Here is a 22,072-nt window from a genome sequence, read left to right as displayed (position 1 = left end):
CTCTGGGTAATGTCTGTAAACTTTCTTCAGATATTTTCTTCTAGGAGTTTTATGGTTTCAGATCTCACATTTAAGTCTTTAATCCATTTTGAATTTATTCTTGTATATGGTGTAAGGAGGTGGTCCAGCTTCATTGTTTTTCATGTGTCTGTCCAGGTTTCCCAGCACCATTTATTGAATAGACTGTCTTTACCCCACCGTACATTCTTGCTTCCGTTGTCATAGATTAAAAGACCATATAGGTGTGGATTTATTTCTGGGCTCTCTATTATGTTCCATTGATCTATGTGTCTGTTTTTATGCCAGTACCATGCTGTTTTGATTACTGTATATGCTACTTTAGCTTTTAAATCACTGATTTGATCCTCTGCTTTATCTAATCTCTTGATTCCCTCTTACATATTTTTTTTTAATTATTTTTTTCTTTTTGTTACTCTGATTGGGTGTTTTGTGCTACTTTAGCTTTTAAATCACTGATTTGATCCTCTGCTTTATCTAATCTACTGTTGATTCCCTCTAATATATTCTTTATTGCAGTTACTGTATTCTTCATTTCCAACTGGTTCTTTTTTATGTTTTCTATCTCCATTTTTATGTTTCATATCTCTTTGAAGTTCTCACAGAGATCATTGAGCATCCTTATCACTAGTGTTTTATGCTCTGCATATGGTAGATTGCTTGTCTCTATTTTGTTCTTTTTCTGGAATTCTGTTCTTTTGGGGCATGTTTCTTTGTCTCCCCATTTTGGCTGCCTCTTTGCGTTTGTTTATGTATGAGGTAGCTCTGCTATGTTTCCCAATAGAATGGCCTTATGTAGTAGGTGTCCTGTGGGGCCCAGTGCAGTCTCCCTGGTTACTTGAGCCGGGTGCTGTGGTGTGTCCCTTGTGTGTGTTGTGTGTGCCCTCCCGTTGTACTTGAGCCTTGATTGCTGTTTGCATGTCATTGAGAGGAATTGACCTTTGGACTGATTGGTTGTGAGGACTGGCTGTGACTACAGTTCAGGAGCTGTTGTGCAGGGGCTGCTCCTGTGGAGCAGGATTTGCTTTGGCAGGGCTCTGCTGCCTGCCCAGACCTCCCTTTGGGTGTGTGATCTGTGCAGATGGCTTGGTGGTGTTGTAGCACAGTCTGACCACGAAGCCTGCTGGCCTTGAGGCCTCCTGGGAGGGACTCTGGTACAGGCCAAGTTCAGCCATAGCCTGTGCCCTGCCTGGAGCCATGTGGCATGAGCCACAAAGCAATCCACAGAGAGCCACCACCGATGCTGGGCTTGGAGAGAGGCCAAGCCCAACTGAGGCTGGCTGCTGCTAATTCCAGGCTTAGGGTTGCTCAACAAGAGGTGTGGGGCACACCAAGGACACATGCTGCCTGTTGGGGTTTGTGAACCTTTGAAAGGTTTTAGGAAAGTCTGCAGCATGAACCAAGATAGGCCATTTGTATGAAAAAGCCACTGGAAGCGGCTTGTGTGGGCCCACAAGTTGGGTAGGGCAGGGTTTCAGAGAATCACCAGGGCAGGCGAAGTGTGTTAGCCAGGTTGATGGAGACTCAGGTATGGGATCTGCCTGTGTCTGAATGCTGGGAGATGGGAGGGCTCAACAAAGGAACAGTGGTTTCTGCAAGCAATTCTGTTTGGGAGAAAGTTGCCCCTCCAGCTTTTATTCTGAAGCCATAAAATTCAGTATCTCCATGTATGAGCATATGTCCCCGGCACCTTTCAAGTTGCTACCCCAGCACTGGAGCTCAGAGCAAGTGAGTCCATCAGCAGAAGTCTGTGCACAGCCCTTTTGAGAGGAATGCCTGGGACTCCAGCCTCCTTCTGTCTCACTCAGTCACAATCTCCTCTGGTTTTCACAGCCAGAAGTTGTGGGGACTTCTCTTCCTGGCACTGGAACCCTGGCCTCAAGAGCCTGTGGGACTGGGACCCCTTGTTCCTCAGTGGGGACTTCTTCAGCCAAGATGTATCTCCCTATTTTTAACTGCCACATGTGGGTATGGGAACAACCTGTTCTGCATTTCTGTCCCTCCTACCAGTCTCGACATGGCTTCTTCTGTATATCCTCAGTTATAGGACTTTTGTTCAGCTGGACTTCAAGCAATTCCCAATGATGGTTGTTGTTCTGTAGTTTAGTTGTCATATTTCTTTTGTCCCCTTTTGTCAGGAAGAGTTTCTTGTCTTTCATTGACTTTAATGATGACATTATTTTTCTATGCTACATAAAATATTTCCATACATTTAGCAGCTTGAAACAACACACATTTATTATCTCAGTTTCTGGAGGTCAGTTGTCCAGACATGGCTTTGCCGGATTCTCTGCTTCAGGTCTCGCTAGGCTGTAATCCACGTGTCAGCCAGTGCTTTTGCCTCATCATAGGCTTGACTGGGCAATGATCTGCTTCTTAGCTCCACAGATTGTTGGCAAAATTCATTTTCTTGCTGTTGCAGAACCCAGGCCTCAGTTTATTGCTGGAAACCACCCTTAACTCCTGCATTTCCTTGCTACGTGAGCTTCTCCAACAGGACCACTTATTTCATGGAAGCTTACTTCTTCAAGGACAGTGAGGCTAAGTCTAACACCTCTGCTAGCAAGATGGAGTCTTGCATATATCATAAAGTAATCATGGGAGTGAGATCACATCACCTTTGCCATACCCTTTTGGTCCTGCCCAAACTCAAGGGATAGGATTACACAAAGGCATAAATACCAAAGGACATGGGTTATTGGTATTTACCTTAGGGTTTGTCTGCCACAATGACCTTGATGCTTTTGAAGATTGCTTTGTAGACTCTTCCTCAATTTGGGTTTATATAGAATGTTCCTCAATTTGGGGTTGTCTGATATTTCCTATGGTTATAGTCAAGTTAAGAATATTTTCCCAGAATATTACAGGCATTGAATTGTTCTCATTACATCATATCTGGTGACTCATTATTTTAGTTTGCCCCATTATTTATGTTTACTTTGATCATTGGAATTAAATGATATTTGCTAGGGCTTCTCCAGTGTAACATTAATCTTTTCCCTTTTGTAATTAATAGGTGTTTCATGGAGAGGTACTTTAAAACTATGTAAATATCCATTCCTCATCACAGTTTTAATCAATTTATGTATTCAGTGTGAACTTATGGTTTCCTATTTCATCCAATGGGTTATAATCCATTACTATAATTATTTATTTCAATGCTCAAATTATCCCATATTTATCCATTGGAAACCACTTCAAAATGGCTTCTGTGATTTTTTGACATATCCCTACTATTTTTTTCCCCAATATTCTTTAAGCACTTCCTTACTTGAGCAATAAGATCCTCTAGGCTCATGTACTTTCCTTGTGCTGAAATCACCCATTATTCCAAGGAACCCTGGACCAGTGGAGAAAGGTCAAGATCTGGAGACTAGTTGTTCTCTTTAATATTATTGGGGTATTGCTGTTCCGAGGTCCTCTCAGTGAACAGAGCTAGGGCATATTTGTCTGTTTGTCTGTCTGTCCTCACATTTACATCTATATTTCCATATCTGTCTATATTAAAAATCTTGAGTTCACACCTTTACCTTCAATTTCAACCCAATACCACAAAGTTTATTCTATTTTTTTTTCCTTTTGTGTATTTGTCACTCCTTTCTCCAATAGTGAGAAACCTGGCTCCCATTTTATTAGATTAGTTGCCCTGTATGTAACCCTTCTCCCTGCTGCTGCTGCAGTCTCCCATGAGACTATTCTGCTTACACTACACAGACTCTGACATCCCTAGCTGGTTTGCCATTATCCATCAACACACCCCTTTCACCCCCAGCCATGGGCACGCGCCTCAACTTCCCTGGGCTTCAACAATCTGATATGAGTCTCACCACCGTGCCAATCTTCCTTGCTTTTCTTAGACTCTGACACCTCAAATTATGTGTGTTTTTGTTTTTGTTATCAGGCTTTTGTTTCTATTAATTGTTGCAATTCTTTAACACTCACAAAGTGACAGATTTTTTTTCTTTGTGAAACAGCCACCGATTTTCTTATAACATCCCTTGAATATTAAGGATCTGATATATTTGATGATTAATGGTGTAAATAAAATAAATGCAACAAGAGAAATCATGATACACAACTATTCCATGACTCAAATAAATCGTTCACTTCATGGTTCAGATTTGCTTCTTGATACCATTCTAATCACTCTTGAAAATATCTGGAGAAGAAAAATTACAAAAGATAATAAGTCTTTTTGTTATAGCAGCTGCCTTCCGAAGGAAAGGATGCAAGAAATGATACACTGACATGAAGTTTGGATTGAAATTCTATGTAAAGTGGTAACGTACTTAGTAGGAAACAGTGAAGGTCTTTAAGAAAATTAGTAATTGGGGATCTAAAGTATCCAGAAATGTGAGGACAGTGATACTTGATGGTGATGAATCCTGTAGAATGCCCTGTGGGTTATAAAACCAATTTCTTCAAGAGACACAGTAGCTGAATAAGATAATTTTAAACCATGAAGCCCAGGGGGCTATTTGCCCGGAGGCCTTAAATGACATACTAGACCAGATGGAATTGTTTTAGAGCATTTCACTCCAAAGTAGCAGAATATACATTCTTTTCAAGTGTACATGGAACATTTTCCAAGATAGACCACGTATTAGGCCACAAAACAACTCACAATAAATTTAAGGAGATGGAAATCATATCAGGCATCTTCTCTAATCACAATGGTATGAAACTAGAAATAAATTAGAACAAACAAACAAACCTGAAGACGACACAGACACATGGAGGCTAAATAACACGCTACTAAACAATGAATGGGAGAACAATGAGATCAAGGAAGAAATTGAAAGTTACCTTGAGACAAATGAAAATGAAGACACAATGACCAAAAATTTGTGGGACTCAGCAAAAGCAGTCATTGAAGGAAATTCATAGCAATGCAGGCCTACCTAAAGAAACAAGAAAAACCTCAAACAGTCTAATTTTACACTTAAGGGAACTGGAAAAAGAACAGCACAAAAAGTTCAAAGTGAGTAAAAAGAAGGAAGTAATAAAGATCAGTGTGGAAATAAATGAAATAGAGGCAAAAAAAAAAAAAAAAAGAAGCAGTGAAACCAAGAGCTAAGAGCTAGTTTTCTGAAAAGGTAAATGAAACTGATAAACTTTTAACCAGACTCATCAAGAAAAATGACAGAGCACACAAATAAAATTAGAAATGAAAGAGAAGTGACAACGGACACCATAGAAACACAAATAATTTAAAGAAAATACTATGAGCAATTATATGTCAATAAATGGGCCAATCTGGAAGAACTGAATAAATTCCTAGAAGCATACAATCTTACAAGACTGAATAAAGAAGAAACAGAAAATCTGAACCAAGCAGTTACTCCTAATGAAATCTAATCAGTAATCAACAAGCCCCCAACAAACAAAAATCTTGGACCAGATGGCTTCATAGGTGAATTTTACCAAATGTTCAAAGGAGAATTAATACCTATTCTTCTCAAACTATTCCAAAAAATTCAAGAGGAGACAAGGCTCTCAACCTCATTCTACAAGGCCATCATTATCCTGATTCCAAAACCAGACAAAGACATTACAAAAAAAGAAAACTATAGGCCTATAACCCTGATGAACATAGATGCAAAAATCCTCAACAAAATTTAGCAAACTGAATTCAGCAGTGCATTAAAAATATTTTACACCATATGAAGTGGAATTTATTTCTGGTATTCAAGTTTGGTTCAATATCCACAAATTAATTAACAAACAAAACATAAATAAAGTGAAAAATAAAAATCATATGATCATATCACTAGATATGAAAAGTTTTGTCAAACTTTGTTAAAGTTTGACAAAATCCAGCATCCATTTATGATAAAAACTCTCAATAAGTGGGAATAGAGGGAACGTAATCTCTACGTAATAAAGGCCGTATGATAAACCCACAGCTAGCATCATACCAATGGGGAAAAGCTAAAAGCATTCCTCTTAAGATCAGAAATAAGATAAGGATGTCCACTTTCACCATTTTTATTCAATATAGTATTGGAAGTCCTAGCCACAGCATTCAGACATGAAAAAGAAATAAATAGCATCCAAATTAGAAAAAAAGAAATAAAACTGTCATTATTTGCAGATGCCATGATAATATATAAAAAGAACCCCAAAGATTCCACCAAAAAAACTATTAGAACTGATAAATGAATTCAGTAAGTAGCAGGATACAAAATTAATATTCAGAAATCAGTTGCATTTTTATACACCAATAATGAACTATCATAAAGAGAAATTAAGAAAAAATTCCCATTTAGAGCTGCATCAACAACAAAAAGTACTTAGGAATAAATTTAACCAAAGAAATGAAAGACCTGTACTCAGAAAATTATAAGACATTGAAGAGAGAAATTAAAGGTGATACAAATAAATGGAAGCATATATGATACTCATGGTTAGGAAGAATTAATGTAGTTAAAATGTCCATACTATCCAAAGCAATGTATAGATTCAATGCAATCCCTGTTAAAATACCAATGGCATTATTCATATAACTAGAACAAATAATCCTAAAATTTATATGGAACCATAAACAACCCCAATTATCCACAGCAATCCTGAGAAAGAAGAACAAATCTGGAGGTATCATGCCACCTGATATCAAACTATGCTACAAGGCCATAGTAATCAAAACAGCATGGTACTGGTGTAAAAACAGACACATAGATCAGTGGAACAGGATAGAGATTCCCGAAATAAACCCATGCTTATATGGTCATTTAATCTGTGACAAAGGAAGCAAGAATTTACATTTGGGTAAAGACAGTGTATTCAATAAATGGTGCTGGGAAAACTGAAGCGCTACATTCAAGAAAATGAAGCTGGACCACCTTCTTATTCCATATACAAGAATAAACTCAAATTGCATTAAAGACTTAAATGTAAGATCTGAAACCGTAAAAGTTCTAGAAGAAAACAGGCAGTAAATTCAGACATTACCCTTAATAATATTTTTACTGATATACCTCTTCAGCCTGGGAAACAAAAGAAAAAATAAATGGGATTACATCAAACTAAAAAGTTTTTTCACAGCAAGGAAAACCATCAACAAAACAAAAAGCATTCTGTTCAATGGAAGAAGATATTCACCAATGATACATCTTATAAGAGGTTAATATCCAAAATTCATAAAAGACTCATACAACTCAACACCAAAAAACCCCAAACAATTTAATTAACAAATGGGCAGAGGACCTGACCAGACATTTTTCCAAAGAGGACATACAGATGACCAACCAGTAGACATATGAAAACATGATCAACGTCACTAATCATCAGAAAAATGCAAATTGAAACCACGATGAGATAACACCTCACACATGTCAGAATGGTCATCAACAAATCAATAAACAAATGTTGATGAGGATGTGGAGAAAAGGGCATGCTTGTGCACTGTTGGTGGGATAGCAAAATGGTGCAGCCTCTATGGAGTTTCCTTAAAAATTTAAAAATAGAACTACCTTATGACCCAGCAATTCCACTCCTGGGTATTTATCGAAAGAAATGCAAAACATGAATTCAAAAAAATATATATGTACCCCTGTTTACTGCAGCACTATTCACAATAACCAAGATATGGAAACAACTGAAATGCCATCAATAGATAATTGGATAAAGAAATTGTGGTGCATACAATAGAGTACTACTCTGCCATAAAAAAAATGAAATCTTACCATTTGCAACAACATGGATGGACCTAGAAGGTATTATGCTAAGTGAAATTAGTCAGACTGAGAAAGACAAATACCATATGATTTCACTTATATGTGAAATCTAAAGGACAGAAGAAAATAAGCAAAGAAAACTCAAAGAAAACGAGCAAAGAAATAGACTCATAGATTCAGATAACAAACTGATAGTTACTAGATGGAAGGGGTTGGGGGGCTAGGTGAGAAAGGTGAAGGGATTAGATGTACAAATTGATAGTTACAGGAGGGTCACGGGGATGTAAAGTACAGTATGGGGGGTATAGTCTCTAATGTTGTGAAAACTATGTATAGTGTCAGATGGGTACTAGACGAATCGGGGGGATCTGTTCATAAATTATATGAATGTCTAACCATTATGCTGTACACCTGAAATGAATATAAAGTAATATTGAATATCAACTATAATTAAAAAATAATAATCCCTGGGATGTAAAGTACAGCATAGGGAATATAGTCAATAATATTGTAATAATTATGTACAGTGTCAGAGGGGTAATAGACTTGTTGGGGTTATCACTTTATGAGGTATATAAATGTCTGATCACTATGTTGTTTTATACACCTGAAACTAATAAAACAAGAGGAAAAAAATTCAAAATTGTTCAAGACTTAAACAAAAGATAATAAAACTGTAAAAGTACAAAAAAATAAAGTGTGTTGAGTGAAATGTAAAGAAAAGGCAAAGAGGTAAGTCAGCTTAAGGGATAGTGTTTCACGATCTGCAACCGTATTGAAGAAAATATCTAAATTTGGCTATCTCTGTTGAGCTGCCGTCACCCTATCTGACATTTTGGGATCCAAGCCATGAATCTGAAGCCTTTATTTTGACTAGTCTAATGTGTCACAATACTCGGATTTAATGGAAGCTTGCTATCAGTTTTGAGTTACTTTGTCTTTAACTTATCAGGGTGTAAATGGACTTCAAGGTAATTTTTAATATATATGTAAATTAGCTACTTCTATAACAACTGTAGTATGAATTTGAGTGTGCAGAAAAGAAGGATTGGAGGCAAGCAATATTTTGAAAATAATGTCAGGAAAGAGGCTGTACAAGTGATATATGACATTCAATGAATTTGAATATAGGTTATATTAAGACACTTTCAATGAAATTATTGTCATTGTAAATTTTCTGGGGCTGATAGGCATGAAGTTATACATAACAGACAATGAAAATAAGATTTTATTGTAGGTTGTTAAACTATGCTAACGGTCACATAGTTTTCCATTTAGAGAGCTTCCGTTTGGCAGAGTTTGTATAGAAGTTGATTGTATTTTTTACTGAATTCATTTTTTACTCAGATGGTGAAGTGGCTTAAATTCAAAATGATTAAGACTCTTGTTTTTTGATACAAAAAAATAACATGATTTACTCACTATTTAAATTTAGGTTTATTAAGTATGTATGCTGTCTTATATATTTACATCTGTAGTGTGACATGCTAAAAATCACAAAAACCCTAATTTTTCTAATTTTAATCATAGTGAAACTATTAATATTTGATTTCCTAAATCTTCTAATTATTTATTTTTTAGGGAACAATGCAGCACAGGGAAATGTTCTGAAGGATATTAATAAAAATTACAGACATTCAAAATTCATTCTAAACTTTAGTATTAGTCTCTAAAAGCAATTGTCAATCAGAAGGAACAGAATAGAAAAACATGGAAAGATACAGACAGGGTTATTATGGCTACCATTTTTTATTCTCTAATAGTTTAGTTAAAAGGAAGGTGGAAAATTATGTTGGGGGTGACGTCTATACCAAAACTAAGTGGTAACTTGAAAGTAAAACCTAGGCCACACGACTAGAGCTCTTTTATTAGTTATAACTGGTGTTAATTCAGTATGATTCAAATTTATTTCCAGAAGGGAATAGATACATTTTTTAATGATTGAAATCATTATCATTAGGATTGACCTAGATCTAAAACATAAGTCACTGTCATTAAAATCAATATTAAATACCCTTAGGAATAAAGAACGTCTATACTTACCAGGTTATTATTTAATTGTCCAGAGATATTAAATACCCTGATTCTTTAAATATCAACTCAAAAATTTTTCAAAATGTTGACTTTCTTTGTATTGGTATAACCCCCTGGAGTTTAACTACTGTGCTGGATGGTTCTCACTGTAAAGCAACTCTGATGCAATTGTATCCTTGCTGGGAAATGATTTTATTGCATAAGAAAATGAATGAGCAGAGACCAGTGAGCTGTGTCTGCTGATGGACTGCAATTTGCAGACTGTGATGTTGAAGCAGATTTGAGATTCATGACAACAGTTGGTGATTGCACTGCTCAACAATTCTGTGGCAGCGATGAACCATGCCATTCACAATCTCATTCCATGTTTTGCACATATAAGTTCAGTTTACATAGTCATGTATGAAAATCTTTCATGGGCACAGGAAATATTGTCTGGGATTATTGTGTTGTTATTACATGTTGCATTGCAGTACTGATGGCATTGAAATATATTTCTCCATTGTCCAGAAGGAACAATTCTATCCCATTCTATCAAAGAATTGATAGCAGGGGAATATGCACACTGCCTATTTTAAAGGCCATGTAATACCTGACATGAAGTAAGAAAATGATAGCTATTATTGTTACTAAACTATCATTAATGTTTCCTGATGACATTGCCTTAAAAATATGACAGATGTGTTTTCTGTTAACTTGTACACTACTTTTAAGTACAGCATCTTTCAGGGCTCAAAACACTTTGGTCGAAACTAAGTTGATTTGGTTTATTACCTTCTAAAGAAAGAGGCATTTCTACATAAGGTTCTCAGACTCACAAAATTTGGAACATAGAACTGGTATTTTCGGCAGCCCCACTCTTTTACGGAGTATTTGTGAGTCAGAGCCCCCAGGAAACATTAGTGCCCCATGGAGCTTTGCCCGCTGATGATGGCATGCTGTAGTGATGTTATGTTAAGTGGGAAAGGGACTTTGCAGATGTAGTAAAGGTGAGTACCTTATGACAGGGAGGTTATCCCTGGTTATCCAGGTGACCTTGATCTAATCTCATGAGCCCTGAAAAGTAGAAAACTTGCTGGAGGCGTAGAGAGATGGCAGAAGAAGTCAGACACATTTTCTTTCCTTTTTTTTTTCTTTTTTTTTAGAAGGGCGCAGCTCAAAGTAGCCCATGTGGGGATCGAACCGGCAACCTTGGTGTTAATAGCAAGCGCGCTAACCAATTGAGCTAACCAGCAGCCCAAAGTCAGCCAAATTTAAAGCATGACAGGGACTCTACTGCCATTGCTGGAGGGGGCCGTATGGAAAGCATATGAAATAATGTGGGCAGCTGTTAGGAGCAATAACTGTCCCGCACCCCAACCCCCTCCCCCAGGCTTAACAGCAGCAAAGAAATGGAGACCTCAGTCCTACAGCCTAGAGGAACTGAATTTAGCCAACAAACTGAATTAGCTCGGGAGCAGATTCTTCTCTAGCTCCTTGAGTAAGGAATGCAGCCGTATCAACACTTAGAATTTGGTATTGTGAGACCCTAAGGAGAGGACCCAACCCAACCCACCCAGATTTTGACCTTTAGAAACTGTGAGATAATACATTTGCATTGTGTTAAGCCACAAAGTTTGTGATGATTTGTTATAGCATTAATAGGAAACTAGTACAATGTCCATCCCTGAGAAATCCCCAGATATAACTCCGGTATTTTCCCTGGCCAGAGTCCATCTACTTCCCTGGTCTTATATATTTCTTACCATTTAAATTCAATTCTCCTAACTCCTGGCTTATCCTGCAATTTCATATACCATATTCTGTAACTCATTATAGCATCCATTTGCATCCTGTAACTTCTATGATGCATATAAGATTCCTACAACATCCTATAATAGCCTATAACTTCTATGATATACACAAAATGCGTCTACATAGGTAGGACGCATAGCTGGGGAAATCTTTCATCTGATCCAAGTAAACTGTATCTCTGGAAAAATGATTGAATTATATGAAAATCTATCTTAAAAATATGCCGTTTCCTTCCCATCTTCATACTTTCTCCTGATAGCCTCTTTCCCTCTAAGCAACTGATTTTTAGTAGTCTGCAATTTAGATGTAGAAAACTAAAATTCATCATATGACACCATGGTAGGCTACTTCAAGGTTGTCATTAACAAACTCCAACACCACTGACTCAGTAGAGAATTGCCTCTCCTCCGTCCTCTTTAACTCAGAGAGCAAATTAACGCATTTGTTTACTCAGAAATTTGCTTCTGCAGTTAGATGGGCAGAATCTGTGCTAACAGCTGAGTTAACTATGGCTATGAGAGCCCTTTCCATTAATTGCTGGCTATTGCAATAAGCATGTTATATCCATTACTTCTGTTTCCTTTGCCAATTTGTGTAAATACCTGGAGGTTTAATAAGTGGATGTTCTTTTGCATTTTCAAATAAAGAAGCAAGACAGTCAATTAAGGATACATGTATATACATCAAAATTATTTTCTGCATTTGTGCTTGCAGAAGGGAAAAAAAAGAAGGAAGAACTAGAAGGCATTTGTAAAATTCCACCCCTTCCCCAATGGTTAGTGTTGGGAGGTTTACTGGAATTAGGAATGGCTACACATTTCCTTGGCTTCAGAACCACTGAGCTGCGTTTGAATCCCCATTCCGTTACTTACAGGCAGTGTGATATTGAGTGAGTTACTGAGCCTCTCTAACCTTCAGTTTTCTCATCTTTACCATAGTGATAATGACATATATCTTGCATCTTTGAAGAACTTGGAACAGTTCTCACATGTGACCATCAATGGTGGTACTTTCACCAAGACATTTTCGAGGTTTTAACTCCTTTTCTTTGACAGTTCTTTACACATAGTGCATTCTGTGTAAAACAATCTAATAGGAATCTAAGACCATTTCTCCCCCTAAGCATGGTCAAAGTTTTTCTGCATATTTCAAACAGAATAAGAAGGGCAAAATGAAATGGGCAAGAGAGAGGAGACATGGGGAAGGAAATTGAAATGAGGGCAGGACATATGGAAGCTATCCTATATAAGCTCTGGAATAATTAATGTAGAAATGTTGCTCTATTTGTCCCCAAGAGCCAAATTAGTTTGAAAAGTCTTTAAATATAATTTTTAAATGTTTTGTTTCAGGCACCATCTATGATATATGAATACCATATCTTTCAAGTCAAATCTCAGACTTGAATCTGAACTTATTTTTTGAGCATCTGAGCATAGAAATTGAACTTCTATGTGCTGTGTTTATGGTGGTAGTGAGGCATGTCAAAACTAGTCTGAGCATAAAGGAAATGATTAGTTCACATTTTCTGAGGATCCCAGAGAGAGAACTACCTTCTTAAATAGAGTACTAATATTTTTCTTTGATAGAAACTTAAATTGCAAAAGAAATTTTGTTCATCAAAACCTACTTTCTTTTTCTGCTTAGATATCAGTCCTGCCAGTTGCAATGCGGGAATTTTTTCTTTATCTCAGTAGAGGTCATTATGCTATCACTTTAGGTTAAAAAAAAAAGAATTGCATTGTCTTCTAAACAATAGTTTGTCAGGAATAAAGCATATTATTTTCTCTTTAAAAACAACTTAAAATATGAATAATCTCAGGTGAGTTCTTCTTAGCTGGCAGAGAATATGGTAAACTGCAACAAATAAAAGACATTCCTTTACATATGGTTGGAAAACATTTTTATCTCAAAAGTATTGAACCTAGAGTCTGAAAACCCAGAATCCAGCCTAATCCCCTGTCTCCCGCACCCCAAACAGTGTCATAAATTCTGCACCTTCTTCCTTCTTACCATCTGTTCAATCTTTTCTCATGTCTCCAACCCACACGTGTATTCTTCTGGCCTCCATTTCATCTTACCTAGACCTTGGATGTCTTTTAACTAGTCTCCTGTTCCCATATTGCCTGCCTGCACCCTCCCCCAAGTGACTTCTGCAGTTCTGTTGATAGGATCTATCAGAAACAAAACCCTTACTTGAAAACTGTTTGGCTTCCATTGCTCAGAGAATGAGGTCAGGGCTTCTTACATTGCCATTCCAGGGACTCATGATCTGGCCTTTGTCCGTTTCTGTTTTTTCAACCCTACCCTCAAGCCCCTCACCCTCACCCTGTGCCAGAAACAGCTTGTATTTCCAGCACCTACCAGGATGTTTAAGTCTCTGTATTTTTGCTCAGTCTGCTTTTATTATCCTCCTCAACCCCATTTTCCTTATAAACGGTTATTTTCTAGACTGAGCTGAATGCTAACTCTCTGACTCTCCCTGTTCCACCCACATGAAACCAACTTCTTCCTCCTTCAACTCTCCTCTATATCCTCTAGAGACTTCTGGACATAGTCCCTGTAGTATTTTGTTGCATTTGCTCACATGGCCAGTTCTCACTTCCAGACTTAATCTAATTGCGATTAAGATTATTTTATCTCGCAAATAGTACTGTGCTTGGCATCCAGCATGCATTTCCCACTTATTTGTGGAAAGGGGAAAGGAAAGATCTGGGATGGAGCTTATGTTTGCCATGCATAAGAGTTCTGAAAAGACATGCAACCTCTTTGAGCTAAATTGTACTCACCTGGAAAATGCCAGTGACATTATCAGCTCTTTCCATTGCATTTAGAATAAAACCCTTTATTTCCTACATAACCTGTTAGCACCAGCCCTAGACAGCACTGGCTTTCTGCTTTCCTCCGTGACCTCATTTCAGGCCCCACCCCCCTCCTCCTTAATTGTCCACAGGAATTTGTCCTCTGATAGTTTCCAGGATGTGCCAAGCTGTTTTGACACCCCTCCCAGCCCCCTCGCACACACCACCTCTACACTTTCTGATCCGTCTGAGTGGGAGGTGCTATCCCAAATGTTGCTGCCTGTTTCTCATCAAAGGTCACCTCTGCAAGGAGGTTTTGACTAATCCCCTCTCTAAAGTATTTCTCTGCATGTTTGCCTGGTTATTTTTTACTTGATAGTATTTTTTCTTTATCACTCCATACTTCCTACTTATTTTATGTGTATGGTCCACCCCACTCCCCACCACTGTAATGTCAACTCCAGGTGGGTAGACAAAGATCGAATGGGTCTTGTTCACTGTTTCCTTCCTCCGGCCTGACACATAGCAGCCTCTTAATATGTATTTGTTGACTGATATCAAAGGTGGTGTGAAGATCAGGTACAATATGTGAGTGAAGTTTATAAACCAGAACTACTTTATAGATGTGAAGCATTGGTATTATCACTGGAATAGGCATAGAGGAACCTGGGAAAATATGTGCCGACTTCCGTTTTCTCAGGAAATGAATATACAGCTTAACAACAAGTAATTACTCATTTTCCGAGTGTGGAGTCTCTGTCTGGGTGACTAGTCCAGCAGGACCTCCATGCTGAAGGGGGAATATTATTTCTAAACACATCTTCCGCCATAGGCTGACTAGAATGCTGGTGATGGGATGGTGATGCCAGCTCTTTCAATCAAGGAGGCAAGTGGTTTGGGCTCTGGGACCCAGGGTCCGGCCAGAGGAAGTGTCTCCTCCTACCTGGCTCTTCCCTCTACTTGCTCTGTTCTCAGTGTGAAGTGAGTGTTCAGTCTGGGCAATTAATTAAAATAGGATATATGTGGGTTAGGCAAGTAAAACACACCAGCACAGAATTAGTAAATAGATGATCAGAGAAGAGAGATAGGACATGATTTTCTTCATAGTTTTTCTAGCAACATACCTTTTCTGTGCCTCATTTCCCTCTCTGCACCCCAGTTTTCTTATCTGTAGAATGGGGATAATGATATTTACTTAATAGTTGTTGTGAGAGATGAGTCGATACATGTAAAGAGTTTGGAACAGTGCCTGGTCTGTGGCAAGCTTGTAATAAGTGCTATTTTTATTATCACCAGCCCCTCACTTCTTATAAAATTGGGTCACGTTCACAGGTCCCATTTTTTTCCCATGTAAAGAAAAAGGGAGAAGTAAGGTAGAGTCTCAGGATGTCACCTCAGTGCCACACACATCAGCGTATGAGCTATGACCAGGACTCAGACTTTTTAGGGTACATCTACCTATCAACTTTCCGGAGTCCTTTCCCTCATGGCTGTTGAATCAGAAGCAGGAAGATGGTGTACCTTTGGATTATTTTTCTTAAGACCTAGAGTCCTCTGATGATAATTAGTTCACTATTTTATATGACAAGGAAGTGAAGTGGAATAAATCATAATGTTCTTCTGAATAGATTGTGTTGATTGGTTTACAGTTATGTTTCATTTTAGGCTTCTGAAAAGTTGCAAAAATAGTATAGATATGTCTTGTATACTCTTCACCCGGCTTCCCGTAAGGTGATTGAAACTAAGAAATGAACATCGGCACAATAGTATTAACCAAAGTACAGACTTTATTTTGATTTTACCAATTTTTCCACTAATATCCTTTTTCTGTTCCAGGATCCTAGCCAAAGGTCCCACATTGCATTTAGTTGTCATATCTCCACAGTCTCCTCTAGTCTGCAACCGTGTTTCAGTCTTTTCTTTTATGACCTTGATACTTCTGAAAAGTGCTGGTCTGTTGTTGTTTTGAAGACTTTCTCTCAATTTGGTTTTATCTGATGTTTTCCCATCTAGATTGAGCTTATGCAGCATTGAGGAGAATAACACAGAATGACGAGCCCTTCTCAGTGCCGGATAACGAAAGGTACATGGCGTGACTGTTACTGCTGGTGGTGTGAATCTTCATTACTTGGTTAAGGTTGTGGTTGTCCAATGTCTCTACTGCTACTGTATCCCCTTTGTAATCAGTCAGTATCTTGGGGAGAGAGACTTTGAGACTATGCAAATGACTTGTTTCTCCTCAAATTGTCATCTAGTAGTTGTAGTGTTCCTCTCTGGATCTTTCCTGCAGCAATTTGTGGTGTTTTCAGAGTGATTCCCTGTTTCCTTATTCTCCCTCCCATCTCACATTTAATAATTAGAATTTATCTGAGGAAAGAGCTCTCTCTTCTCCTCCACTTACTTATTTACTCTTTATCTCAGTATGGGCTCATGTAAATCACCTTACTTCATAATGTAATGCATTGCTATCATTGTTTATTTTGTTGCTCAAATTCTTCCGCTTTTGGCCATCGTGAGCTCTTTCAGGTTGGCTCCTGTGCCCTTTCCGCGTCCCCCTATCCTTTTCTGAGCACTTCTTTACTTTTTCGAATGAGGAGATGCTCCAGATTCATCTTGTATTTTCCCTGCTTCAGCCTGAGAATCAACCGCTTCTTCAAAGAAACGCTCTAGTTCTTTTTATTGGAGAATGGCTTTAGAAACTAAGGTCTGGGCATTGGGTGTGCTCACTGCCTCTAGGATGACATTGTTCTTCCTTCTTCCCTGTTTGTAGCTTCTTTCCTGAGCATAAGAAACTTGGTCCTTATTATCTATAATATATTTACTTCTTTTGCTCAATGTTACTAAAAGAGAAAGTAGTTTCAGAATTGCTAGCCCATATCTCTGTGACAAATAAATTTACAGACTAGAGTTTACAAATTTTTTAAAAAATTCTTAATATAGTTTGTGCTAAATCACACTCACTATCTGAATGGTGATCATTATTATTATGATGATTTTGGGCTTCTATTTTTTCAAGGGAGGAAAACATTTGCAAGAAGTATCCCCATACACACACTAGAGGGTGCTTCACCTTCTTCATTCCATTTCCTAAACATTTCAAAACTATCTTTTTTATCCAGTAAGTGTTGTTTGGAAGTTAAGATCAGGAACATTGTATTTAACGCATCGTTTATTGTATATGTTCATACTTTACTGTTTTCCAAAGTATATAGTTCTAATTAAAAAGTAGAAATTGTTATGTAATTCCTTTAGTTTGGTTTAAAGTCAGGAATACTAAAATTCTTCCCAGAATGTGAAGATAGAAACCCAGTCTAGGGAGGCATGACAGCTGTACGCAAGATTCAGGGGCCCAGAGGAACAGACTAGATATGTAACAGCTTTTATAGAATGTGTAAATCAGGGTAGTTCCCATTTGGGGGTAGCATACACACACGTGGGCACACACACACACACGTGCATGTACACACAGGTGGGCACATACGCACACACACACGTGCATATACACAAACATGGGCACATATGCACACACATGTTCACAGACACGTGGGCACACATTATCCAGGCCAATGGATCATTTTTTACAATCAGCTTCGTCATCTGTTTAATGAAGGAAACATGTTCTTGAAATTTGCTGTCTATTTTAAACATCTAAGCATTTTGAGGAAGGAATCTTGTAAATGTGCACGGGCAGTTAACTAAAATATTTGGAATTCTCTTGGACAATTGTCTTCAAAAACAGTTTACAACTTACTCAAGATAATATGCTACTTTACTTTGTAGTCACGCCTTTATGTTGATACTAAATGATATCATCTAGTTTGATCCCTCACTTTATTACCTGTGGCTCAGCATAACTTTTGGCTATTTCAAATATGCTTCTGAAGGATAAAAAATTTCCATCCTTTGAAGAATGAACCTTTGAGGATATTAAGAAAATGTTCCAAGGATACACATTCAATGATGATTTGTTTTGATCAGTCGCTGCCTTGAATAGAGAGAAAATCTCAAGGGGCGGCGCTGTGCAAAGTACTTCAGATCCTTGACAATATTTTTGTGAGTTGGTCACGCATCTTGTATTCTTGCTTCAGTTTCACATTTAGAGAAATGCGAGTCCCAAAGGAATAAAGGCATATGCCTCTAGAAGCAAGCTAGTGATCTACCAGTCTAAGTTACCAGGGAATCTGCCACTCGCCCCTCCACTTCCATCCCATCTAAAATCCCTCACAGACTTGATGACAGGCAGTGATAGAAGGTTGTGATTTGCTGGGATGCATATGGGATTGGAGTCAGAAGACCTGGTTGGGAATCTGGGTGTTGATCAAATGAGGCCGTGCCTTTGAAAGCACTTGAACAGCATCTGGCAACCAATTGGCACTCAAATGCTGATTTGGAATCTGAAATTTAGGAGTTAAAGCTTTAAAAGTCAAGGATTACTATATTTTACATACACAGTTCAATAAAAATATGTGCTGTAAGAGGTCAGGCTTTTTTTTTTTTTTTTTTTTTTTTAAAGATTTTATTGGGGAAGGGGAACAGGACTTTATTGCGGAACGGTGTGTACTTCCAGGCCTTTTTTTTTTTTCCAAGTCAAGTTGTCCTTTCAATCTTAGTTGTGGAGGGTGCCGTTCAGCTTCAAGTTGTTGTCCTTTCAAAAGTCTTAGTTGTGGAGGGCGCAGCTCAGCTCCAGGTCCAGGTCCAGTTGCCGTTTTCTAGTTGCAAGGGGCACAGCCCACCATCTCTTGCGGGAGTCGAACCGGCAACCTTGTGGTTGAGAGGACGCATTCCAGCTTACTGAGCCATCTGGGAGCTCAGTGGCAGCTCAGCTCAAGGTGCCATGTTCAATCTTAGTTGCAGGGGGCGGAGCCCACCATCCCTTGTGGGACTTGAGGGATTGAACTGGCAACCTGGTGGTTGAGAGCCCACTGGCCCATGTGGGAATTGAACCGGCAGCCTTCGGGGTTAGGAGCATGGAGCTCTAACTGCCTGAGCCACCGGGCCGGCCCCCAAGGTCAGGCTTTTTAATAACCCAACACAATGAATCTCTTAATTCTTAATTTAGAAAAAAAGTATAAAAGAGGTGAAAGAATCAACCCTTAATTATTCTACCAGGTCATGAGGTATAAACAGATAATTTTAGAATCTCCTAAAACTGTACTTTAAAACATAGATTGCGTTAAGTCAGGGCAGTAATTTTTCTTGTCTCCTATGGCAGGATTTATTTTCTTAGTATAGAAATGCTCAATTCATCATGCAAATTTTTATATAGGTTAGACCTCTTCTCTATGCCATGGGTTTATTCCCATCTATCCGAACTCGTCTACAGAACACACGCAGTGCATATCTGCTGCATGTTCCCACACACATGCACACTCACACTCCTTAGTACACGCAAATTAAAGCCAAGCAGGCATGAGTGGTCACCATTTGCCTTATAGCTTAGAGTTTAGGAAAAAAACAAAACAAAAACCCTCTCTCCTATTTTTCTGCTTTTGAGAAAACTATGGAAAAATATATTGTCATCCTCAAATGTATTGGCCCCGTGCATTCCCTTTCTTCCCTTGCACGTAAAGTGTGTAATCTTGCCAAGGTTTTCTAATATCAGCATGTCAATGCAGATTACGAGCCCCCGTGGGCTGGATTCACACTGGCCTCTTAGCTTTTTACTGAACCTTGTCACTAGCTTGGTGTTAAAGCAAATAATGCTAGCATCCTTAGTAAGGCCTTTGCACTGAAAACCCAGGAAATGTGACCACAATAAACATGCTGAGAATAAAATCAGGCACTGCTCTAATTATTAGGTCAGAGGCAGGTAGGCATAACTATTTCTGTACTGAACAAAGACAGGTGGGGAGTAGCTGCCTCTGCAATGACAGGCAAGGTGTGTGGAGGCCAGGGATGCACAATCTATAAACCCACACGTGGCCAACACCCACTTGCTGCCTCCTCTATATTTTCCCCCTCATGCTATTCTTTCTCTTTGTTTTTAAAAGCAATCCTAAATTGCTTAGCATATTTTCCCTCCTCACACTTCTCTGTGTGCTTAGAGGCAAGTACAGTAAATTAAGCACGTGTAAGGATTTAATGCTTGCAATCACCTTGGATAATTGGCTTAAGGGGTGCAAGCATACTTTCCCTTCGTTTTCTCGTCTTAATGCTACTTCTCCTGTGAGGATGCATCTGTCAATAATTGATGGCGCTTTCTTGGGTAACTGAGCTGTTGCTTGGGACATTATAAATCATATGTGGAATTAAGTTTATTTTCAAGCTGCTTTTAAAGTCTTGATACTGTGCTAACTGAATAGAAAATGCTAAATGTTGCAGGGAGTAATATAAGCCCTCAAGTGCTAAAAGCATGAGCTACACTTAGGAAAGCAAATGGAATTGATACCCTCTGAGGACACAAGAACATGTCTGTTTTATCAGAAGTAGCGTGTAGGTGTGGCACGGGCCTTCCAGAAGGAAACCGCCTGAGTACCTACTGTGTGCTGAACATGGGGAGCCGTGACTCACTTAGGGTGCCTGAGTTATTCCTCACAACAGACTCACCTGGCAGGTGTTACAGTGATTCTTACAGGTCAAAAAACTGAGGCTCAGCAAGGCGGATTATCTCCTCAGTGCACACAGTGAGCCAGCGGTAGCCTTGAAATTTTAATTGGTGGGACTGTGAAGTCCTTGCTGTTCTCACGCCACCAAAAGTCAGACATGCTCTATGACATGGTATCAGTGTGTGTTCAGTGGCGTCCTGGAGTTTTTCATGAGTTTGCTATTGAGACTGAGGCCAGTAACACCTATCACAGAACATGTTCCAGGTCTCTCAGCTGGAAGGAGGTGAAACTCCACTTTTATCTGTTTTGCATAGAGGGCTCTGGCATGAAATGTTGACAAAAAGGTTCTGCTGTTCAAAGAAGGTTGAAAACCCAACTGTGTGAGAACAATAAAAAAAAATCTATCTTATAAAATAAAAATATTAGTATATATAAGAACATGTCTGATAGGTAAAAAATTGGGAAATATTTTGCTCCTTTCTCTGCTTCAAAAGACACCCCCCAAAAAACATTCCAGAATGACCCTAGTCTATGCATTGTTGCAGAGTGTGTGAGCTAAGCTCAGACTCAGAGTCCTTGGTTTTCAGTTTTGCTCAGACATGAATCTAGTATATGCTCTTATTTTCCTTTCCTCAGTTTTCACTTCTGTAGGCTGGAGATAATAGTACTTCATCTAGCAACCTCAGAACCTTGTGTGATAATGAAAAGAAATCAAAGATGAAAAGAACATGGAAGAGGGTAAACAGGGTCTAATATATGGTGATGGAAAGAGAACTGACTCTGGGTGGTGAACACACAATGTGAGATATAGATAATGTATTACAGAATTGTACACCTGAAATCTATGTAACTTTACTAACAATTGTCACCCCAATAAACTTTAAAGAAAAAAAAGAACATGGCTAAAAGATAAGGTATTGTTACTACTGCATTTCCTATTTTTTAGTAATTAATCTGAATAGTTTAGTTAAGATTTCAAAGGCAAAATGTTAAGAGTTGAGAGTGTTTTAGCATGGGGATGTAAAAGGCATTTTTAAAAAGCTCAAAAAGCTTACACAGAGCAACTTTTAAAAGCGTATTCAGAACAATTATTTTAGAGATAATGGTCTATTAAGTTCATAACATCTGCCCTTTAGTTTTATTTATTCACAATATTGGCTGGCTGCTAATTTTCAAACTTTCTAGTGAAAAGATACAATATGCCTTT

The 22,072-nt window shown here is 38.3% G+C and overlaps 1 long non-coding RNA gene across 3 annotated transcripts in view; it reads left to right on the top strand.

Annotated features, from left to right (window-relative positions):
- The window catches only part of LOC109449727 (uncharacterized), an 84,668-nt gene that overhangs the window by 34,318 nt on the left and 28,278 nt on the right, over window positions 1-22,072 (top strand). For all 3 annotated transcript variants that reach the window (XR_012495680.1, XR_012495679.1, XR_012495678.1), the window contains exon 5: window positions 16,334-16,403. This is a non-coding gene — a long non-coding RNA (uncharacterized LOC109449727). The remainder of the gene's footprint in view (window positions 1-16,333; window positions 16,404-22,072) is intronic.

This window comes from Rhinolophus sinicus, linkage group LG04 (assembly GCF_036562045.2).
Source record: "Rhinolophus sinicus isolate RSC01 linkage group LG04, ASM3656204v1, whole genome shotgun sequence".
In the NCBI taxonomy this organism is placed as follows: Eukaryota; Metazoa; Chordata; class Mammalia; order Chiroptera; family Rhinolophidae; genus Rhinolophus; species Rhinolophus sinicus.
This window is presented reverse-complemented; position numbering and strand designations above follow the sequence as displayed.